General features: G+C 37.8%; 1 protein-coding gene across 1 annotated transcript in view; it reads left to right on the top strand.

Moving 5' to 3' along the window:
* The window catches only part of LOC107676736 (receptor-type tyrosine-protein phosphatase delta-like), a 319184-nt gene that overhangs the window by 138300 nt on the left and 172634 nt on the right, over positions 1-8250 (top strand). The gene's annotated exons all lie outside the window — the stretch shown is intronic.

Here is an 8250-nt window from a genome sequence, read left to right as displayed (position 1 = left end):
GTGTGTGTGTGTGTGTGTGTGTGTGTGTGTGTGTGTGTGTGTGTTTCTGAAGACATCCCACAGAGCTGCTGATCAGCGCTGATTCGTCACACTCTCGTCTCTGTAATGTGCTGTCGGTTCTTGTGTTGGGTCTTGACGTCCTGCAGATGTTGCTGAGATCTGCTGATGAACGATCACTTGTGTTCATTTGCCTCAGATCCGCTTCTTCAGAACGTGTGTCATCTGAACGGATCTGCTCCACACACACTCACATTCATCTTTAATCACGTCCAACTCACTGTCTTCTTTCAGGTCCTCTCCTCACTGCTGTTCTTGACAGTTCATTTAATCTGTTTTTTTTTCCTTCATTCGTTCTTTAAAATCATATTCTGTAGTGAACACTGAACAGTGGATGTTTTAGAGTGTCACTGGTCACGTGACGTTCAGAGCTCGTGTGATTGGCTCAGAAGAGTCTGGCAGCAGTAGTGAGCACAGGTGACTCCAGCCAAGCAGCTGTCATTGAGATGAATGTGTGAGAGATCAGAGCTCCTCCGGCTCGACGGAGACCCAGATTCACTGCAGACCAGCGAGATTTCACCAGATCCTTCCTTTCTGGCCTCGTTTTCCTTCACTGTATTCGTTTAGCCGTTACCCTTCTCTCTTTACCGGATCCGTGTCTAAACATTGTTCTCCCGTTGACTCTAAAGGTCTAATTAACATATGCACAAAAACATGAGAGATAATTATTTCTGCACAGTCACGATTCAGAAAACTCCGATAATTGAATTCTCCTCTTCATCTCCCTTAAAAACCCAAGCCAGCGGTCCAGACGCGGCTCTCTGAAGTTAATTATCTTCATTATGGAATCATGCTTTCTTCCACACACAAACTTCTCCAGAATAACTCATTACACAACTTCATGAACTTCCTCAGTTTGCTATGAGATCCGCACACGAATGGTTTCATTTTTAGCTGAACCGTCTTTAACAGAATTTCCGCATGAGACACAAGCTGGATAAAACAGTGCAAGGGTTTAAACAAACTCTTACAGACGAGTGACAAAATGAGAAACGACAGAACGAAAGCTCGACAGCAGATGCAGCGCCAAACAGATGTGCACACATTAAAATCATCTTCTGATTAAAACAGGTCAAGCTCACGCACCTGACTGTGTCCTGCGGGACTCGCAATACATCTTTAAGTAAGAAAACAATCTTCCAACGCGCAGAGTTCACTAAACTGAGACCTACGTCTGGATTCACCGTCTTCACTGCTGCTGTTTCTGAAGGTTCCTGAGGACGACATTTCATCCGCGTTTAAAGAACCAGACTTTTTTTTTTTAGTGGAACACAAAAGAAGATGTTTAGCAGAATGTAATAATAATTCACCTCGTGAAACATGTCTCATTAAATCTAAAGCTAAACTTCCACTGTCCATCTCCCTTCGTCCATGGTTCATGTTTAGCAGCCATATAAAATGTTTATGGCTCCAATTTTTTTGCAGCAAGCATTTATTTGGTCAGTCCATCAGTCTTTGAGACTTTTTTTTTTTTTTTGGTTCTTGGACAAAAGTCTATTCATTAGATTGTGTCGGATTACTTTAAATATATAGTAATTTATCAGTTCTAGTAGTAACTGATTACATGTAAACATATATGGATTGTAAACAGATTCTAAAATTTAAGTACTTGTAATTGGAGTATATTACATTTTATAATGCTCATAATCAGATTACAGTTACATTGTTATGGATTACATATTATTCACATAAGGGCAGTCAATTATTCATATTTTATTGATTCTCTTGATTCTAAAAATCCTACTGTGTCATACCATTTATCTTTGACTGTATGTTGTATAAATACATTTGTAAACCATACTTATGCATTTGAGGGGAAATAGCTGAGCTATTCACTCACGCTCAACTCACTAATGTAACGTTTAATGCATTTTTTGATGTTGATATAAAAAAATAATATATTTTCTTTTTCTTTCTCTTAGTTTTTTTTGTGTTTTTTAAATATCAATAAGAATAATATTGATATTTAATGATAAATGTAAAGTTGGATAAAAAAAAGTAATCTAAAAAGTAGTTAGAATACATTACCTAAAATGAGTAACCTAAATGACTTTTTATCATATAATCTGTAATTTGTAATCAGTAACGGACAATAATTTGTAATCTACCCAGCTCTGTAACTCATAGCATTGAGGCATGAGATGATGAACTGTAACCAAGTGAGTTTGCAATGAGCTGCAGGTTTATTGAGAGAAACTCTGAAGTAGCTCTAGGAAAAGTCTCAGTTCTGGGAAACTTCCTGCTAGATAAGAACGGGGCCCAAATTATTTTACATTGTTGAAAATATCAAATGTTTTAATAATCTCATTCAGTACGTCACTCAAGAGCAATTTACTCAGCTTGATATGAAAGTCTTTGAGTGTGTGTTATTCTGTATGAGGTGATTTGAGGCTTTAATGGAGGTCTTGTTCATTTCCGTCTCGCTCGCGGTGTGCTTTAACTGAAGAGGGAAGAGCTTGTGCAGAGATTTGTCTTGATTGACTCAGGAAAGAGTGGCTTCTAATGAGCGCCGTGTGTCGGACTTCAAATTATAATGCTTAGGTTTTTAAAATGTGAGAAGCAATTTTATAGAAAATGCAGTTTTCTTTTTGCTTTTTTTTTTGGCGAAGAGATCTCTATTTTTCAATAAAAGTGACTCTCAATCTCGCTTCTAGATTATTTTGTTATTATATGTTACTCTATAAACCTCCTGGAGAACAGGAGCCTTTTCTAGCAGCAGCACTTATGAATTCACGAGGCCCCAGACATTTAGAGGAGACCATAGAGCAGGGCTGCACAATGTTGGGAAGGAACAAAAAAAAGCTAGCATTGCAGTATTTTATTTTTATGCCATAGAGATTATGATGTTAAAAAAGACAACTGGAAATAATCAAGATGCTCCTCGAAAGCTGACCGTGCATGCTCCGCTCCCAAACAAACGACACACAAATCGTGTGTATCCCCGCCGCCAGATACATATACAAACAAAAAAAACTATATATATATATATAGATAGATAGATAGATAGATATTAGGGGTGGAAATCTTTAGGCACTCCACGATCCGATTCTGGGAGTCACGATCCGATTCCAAAATGATTCTTGATCTACATTTTTTCCTAATTAATTCTTCTGCTGTGCAAATACATTTTACAACTTTACATTTTAACCAAAATTGCTGTTTCTATGCTTTTTTGTTTATAGTTGGAATCTCTGTATGTCAGTACTGCCATCTTAAAAATAGGGGTGTGAATCTTCACTGGTTTCACGATTCAATTCAATTACGATTATCATTATCAACTCAATATCACAATGCGTCACATTCTCAATTTTCAATATTACTGCACGTGGCTATATTTTCATATACATTTTATATCAAATTTTATTTGTGCAAAATTTACTTTGTTTTTATTATATAAACAGACTACTTTTTAAAACAATTCCTTATTTAAAATAAGTGTTCTTTAAGCATCCGAACGTTTACAGACAATAGGCTAGTTATGGGGTTTTCTTTTTTCCTCAGCATTATTGCCATTTGATTATGAGATCATAGACAGTGGCAGCTTTAACAGGCTGCATTTACACTAAACACAGATCTATTTCGATATATCAGATGTTCTGTCCTGCTCTGAAAACATAACTGACATACATTTACATCAATTTCATATAAAAGTATATGCAAGTGCATTTAACCGCAGCCGCGATCGAGCTTCAGGACAACAAACACAAAGCGCAAACACAAAAAAAAAACAAGCTCAGAATCGATTCAGAATCGTTGAAGAGAGAATTGCGATGCATCGGAGAATCGATTTTTTCTCCCACCCCTAATAGATAGATATATATACTGTATATATAGATGATATAGATATTATATATATATATATCCAATCTGTACAAAGTTACAGATGTTCTCTCACCTAAATAACTCTCAAAATAAAGTGCTCTGTGACTAGAAAAGGGGTATAAATAATATAATAATAAATATATATTTTTAAACATACAAATAAGAAATGTTGGGAAAAATGCAATGACCGTTTTAAATATGAAACCAAACCAGCAGGTGGCAGCAAATGACTGTTTCAATGAGTGAGTCATTTAGTCATTCAACAGATTCGTTCAAACGGCTGATTGATTCAGAAACGAGGCCAGTGACTACTGTCTTTATAAATGGGTTACTGAATCATTGACTCACTCGATTCGTTCAAAAACGTAGATTCATTCAGTAACGAAACACCGCTGTGTTGCTCGGAGACACAAAACTGTTCTGCTGTGGCTTTGATTTGAACTATTTTCATCAGCGAAATTGAGCAAAAATAGTCAATATTGTGTCGAAGATATGTGTCACTTAATTTTAACTTATTGTTTATTGAACTACTATTGTATAAAATCACACTGCAATCATGTTGAAATATTTTGGCCGCGCAATGTTGCGTACTTAAATCATATTATAAATGTTGTTGTTTTTTCTACCACAGTATGCACCTATAACTTTCTGTTCTGGCACGATATAAATACATTATCAGTCGCCGTAAGTGTGACGTCAAAACAGAAAAATCACAGAAAATGTCATGCGAAAAATCTGCTAATTCCAGTCCCTGTCCAATCGATCGGTGCATCTCTAATATAATCAAGTATATAATCAAGTGAATATGGTGAAATAAGTGGAACATGTTGTGGTAACTATAACAATAAGTATATCAGTGTCCAAACCAAAGCACATTATCGTTCTGCTTCTTCAAACTCTCACTGCAGTTTTGTTGTTTGTGCCACTTTAAATGCTCAAGATTGGCTGCTTACTTTTCTTATAGTCCATCATCTGGAAAAAAAAAATGTTCTGGAAATGATTCCAACCACATATTTGTGCTGTCGGTGTCATTAAAGTTTTAATAATTCTATGAAAACAGCAAACTCCATATCACAACTCTCTAGTTATATTTCTATATTCAGTAGTCGCCTGTAGTGTCCCATGAAGGAAACGCTCTGAGAAATCTGATATTTCTGAGTCTGCAGGAGGAAGGCCGGCCTGTTGTCGCAGAATTCCTGGAGAACGGTGAGTCGGCCTCCATCCACCCGCACGCTTCCCTCCACAGCTAATAAAGAGTAACTCTTTATCTCAGACAGGTTTTTAATATCAGAGGAACAAAATTAAGTTGACCCCGTCACAAAGCCTCGGGACTGACGGTGAAGTGTAAGCCGGCCTTCTGCTCTAATCTCCTCCCGCACTCCCCTCAGACACCGATAAGACCTCCCTCGAGCTAGCGCTAAGTCTAATGAAGATCTTATCTCGTCTCAATAGTAGATATTAACATGTCCTCATCAAATCCACAACCCTCGGCCTTCCTCAAATCAGCTCCAAACAATGCCTCGCCGACGGATTCCGAAAATGAGCTTTCCTTCATTTTCTGGCATTGTAATTCGTCAAACGCTCATCAAGATTAATCAGACGCCGGCGTTCGGATCAGCGCGAGCAAACTAATATGACCTCATTGTCGAGGTTCTGAGATCCTGCGAGATCTTGACTTCGTTTTTGGGGGAGCTTCTCATTATAGAAATGGTGAACTAAACTAGTAAACTAGTTTCGCTACAAGAACACTTCAATTCTGAGGCAAAGTGTACAGCCCAACACAGCGATAAAAATGTATTTGTAGTCATTTTAAAAAGTTGCAGTAAGCGATTTGAGAAACGCTGTTGATATTTGAAATCACCAAAACAGACACGCCCCTCCCAAAAGGATCACACCCCTCTCTTAATAGCTCCACCCCCAAATTCACAAACGGCACCTCCCTCATCACAAGTGGACACACCCCTTACTGCTGATTGGCTTCAAGTGTGTTTTGGTGCTCTGTCTGATCCACTTTCAACAGGGTTTCTCAAAAATTGTTTACAGCACCTTTAAAGTACACTTAAGTTTTGATGCGATCGCTTAACGTATGCGCACAGCCTTTCAAACTACGCTTCATTTCATATCATGCACGAACACTGGCTCTCAACCTCTGCACGCTAGAAACTTACATAATTTTCCAGTGTTTGTGCTGTTCCACTCTGGACGTTTTGAGTGATAAAAATGTCTTTGCGCTCTTTTAAATTTGTGCAAATCTCTGAATCGTCTTGCGCGAACGCTCATCACCATGACCGTCGAATAATTAATTGCATCGTCAGTAGTTTGTTGTTGATCTGTCTCTTTTGTTTCTTTTTCTACTTTGAAACTACACTCAGTGTCGCCACCTTGTGGACAAACTAATTCAAGATTCATATGCAAGCTGAATGTACACTCTATGCGTGGTTGAAAAAATTGGACAATATGTGCTTATTATGCTGATGATTAAATGTATACCATGCAAACTGAATGCATAGTGTACATGTAAAAAATGAAGTGTACTTTATTCTTTGCATTGAATTGCAGCTCATTTTTGTAAACACTGGCTTGAAGTGACCATTTGAATTTGGAAAAACCTCTGAGAAGTGGGATATATTTTTGTGAGGATGTCTCAGAGAAAAACTCTGAATATCTTTTCATTAAAGACTCGATAGCACTATCAAACCCAGCCACCGAATCTTCTTCAGAAGCACTCAGTGTGTGGGAATGTAAAAACAACTCAGCTTCACGGTGGACAGATTAAAACACTGTGCACTCCGACTTCACAAAGACAGCCAATCAGAATGTCATGATACTTTTTATGTGTCTGCAAATTCTGGGAAATACTAGAAAATTACAAGTTTATTAAACATGGGAGATAAAAAACTGTGCAGAAATGAGGACATCCTACTATTTTCATTTTTTTCAGTGTGTGTGTGTGTGTGTGTGGTTGAAGGAGGAAAAGTAAAGTATTCTGGATCTCTTATCATTGCTTGTGGCATTGGGGGAAAAAAGAGAGACAGATGAAATATTAAGTGTGAACATGGCTGGAAGACACGGGAAATAAATGGGTTTGCTTGACAGATTTGCTTGAGATTTGGATGGATCCATTGCTGGCCTGAAAAAAGCAACAGATAAAAATACTACATCAAAGTGGCTTGTAAAAGACCTGATTGTTTAATCATTACATTTTATTGATATACATCTTTTTTATTTTAATTGAACCTTTTCCCCAAAAAAGACACCAGATATGAAAAGGATTTTTTGTGGTCAGATGGTAGCGCTCACAAAACAAACCTGGTTCAGGATCAGCCTTTATTTTGTGATGTCCTTATTAATACTGAATACTCAACATATTGCAGACATGAAATATTGATTTGAGTGTAAATTGTTTTATTATGTGAGTGTGGAGTTCGGTGTGAAACAACGATCAACTGCAGTTTAGTGCCAAATGCATTCCACGGCAGAATGTCACGACCAATCAGAAAAAAGTGAGAGTGGAATTTGTTAATGATTGAATATAAAGTAAATTCACCAAAATAAGCAGAAACCGTCCACCGGGGTCAGAGGTCACATGAGCAGCGCTTTCTTTTCGGTTCCTCTAGAGCTCATTCAGCTCAAGTAATAGCAGGAAAGTGTACGATCAATGCTGATTGATCCGAAAGACCTTGGCAATTACCCGTGTGCACAGGGCCGTGTTCTAGCGGATGCGTGAGCACAGTGCAGCGCTGCTGGATTGAGTTAAAGCGGTAACTGACACCTGGACTCGTCTGTCGCTTCTCATGAATGCAGATGATTGTTGTTGTGTTGGGCTCTGCTGTCTGTCTGCGACTCGGGAAAATGCGAAGTGAAGGGTTTGACATCCGTAAGTGTTACATATTGTATAAAACGTCGCCCACATTTGACATGCAAATTTAATCAGGAAAGCGGCATATATTGTCATTTTGAACGCTGCCAGCAAACACAACGCTTAAATACAGTCATCAGATCATTTTTAAAGTCACTTTGTGTTTCTGCCATGTTGGACGCTTTCCTTTGCTTTTGATTGTTATTAAGTTACTTCTATTTGCTCGACCCTGATCTTGCTGGGTTACAGAAAATATTTTGCCATTTTGATTAGGGCTGGGTTGAAAATATTGTTTTCTTGATTTTGATCTATGCTGTTTTCAGTTGATGCACGGACAAAACTTAACTAAACATTACTACATCTCCCATCCAATAAATCGCAACAAGCTAATATGTGACCCTGGACCACAAAACCAGTCATAAGATTACATTTTTTCAAAATTGAGATTAATACGTCATCTGAAAGCTGAATAAATCATATTTCCATTGATGTATGGTTTGTTAGGATAGGAC

The sequence above is a fragment of the Sinocyclocheilus anshuiensis genome, unplaced genomic scaffold (assembly GCF_001515605.1).
Source record: "Sinocyclocheilus anshuiensis isolate Anshui unplaced genomic scaffold, SAMN03320099.WGS_v1.1 scaffold2186, whole genome shotgun sequence".
Taxonomy (NCBI): Eukaryota; Metazoa; Chordata; class Actinopteri; order Cypriniformes; family Cyprinidae; genus Sinocyclocheilus; species Sinocyclocheilus anshuiensis.
This window is presented reverse-complemented; position numbering and strand designations above follow the sequence as displayed.